Raw genomic sequence first — 714 nt, forward strand, 5'->3', positions numbered from 1 at the left:
GTCTCTGTCCCCTAAAGACTGGGCCACTCCAGTTGGGGCAGGGGCGACGCTACACGAGACGATGCCTCCCGCCAGGTTTTAGTCGCCCCTGCGGTGCCCGCTGAAGCGGCGCGCTGCTAAGGCGATCTTTGCCTCGGTGGTGTTTGGGCTTCAGACACGGTCGCTTACCACGCAACTGCTCGTGCGCCGCACGCGCGCAGGCGGTTCACCGCCTGCCAGCCTCGTCTATAAGTAGCTCCGTGTTGGGCGAAGGACGTGGTAGGGCGTCGCACTCGGTTGGCGCTGGGTTTTCGAACGTGTCGAGTCCTTTTCGGCATACCGCTCGTATGACGCACGCGCGCAGGCGTTGTGCCGCCTGCCAGCCTCGTCCGTAAGGACGTGGCAGGGCGTCGTACTCGGTCGTGCTGGAATGGGCGAAAGCGATGTATCCGTTGTCGACCTCAGATCAGGCGAGACAACCCGCTGAATTTAAGCATATCACTAAGCGGAGGAAAAGAAACCAACAGGGATTCCCCGAGTAGCTGCGAGCGAAACGGGACCGAGCCCAGCACCGAATCCCCCGTCCTTGCAGGCGGTCGGGAAATGTGGTGTATGGGAGGCGACGTTCTCGGGTGTTTGCGACGGTGCAAGTCCCCCTGACAGGGGCTTGTCCCAGAGTGGGTGCCAGGCCCGTCTCCGCCGTTGCGCGCCCGGGATGAAGCCTCCCGTGAGTCG

At 63.2% G+C, this 714-nt stretch overlaps 1 non-coding gene across 1 annotated transcript in view; it reads left to right on the forward strand.

Annotated features, from left to right (window-relative positions):
* Nucleotides 1-435: 435 nt before the first annotated feature.
* Nucleotides 436-714, forward strand: part of LOC140215001 (large subunit ribosomal RNA) — a 3,959-nt gene continuing 3,680 nt past the window's right edge. Inside the window, exon 1 of the ribosomal RNA XR_011891923.1 lies at nucleotides 436-714. This exon is cut by the window's right edge and continues 3,680 nt beyond it. This is a non-coding gene — a ribosomal RNA (large subunit ribosomal RNA).

Source organism: Dermacentor andersoni, unplaced genomic scaffold, assembly GCF_023375885.2.
Source record: "Dermacentor andersoni unplaced genomic scaffold, qqDerAnde1_hic_scaffold ctg00000777.1, whole genome shotgun sequence".
Classification (NCBI taxonomy): Eukaryota; Metazoa; Arthropoda; class Arachnida; order Ixodida; family Ixodidae; genus Dermacentor; species Dermacentor andersoni.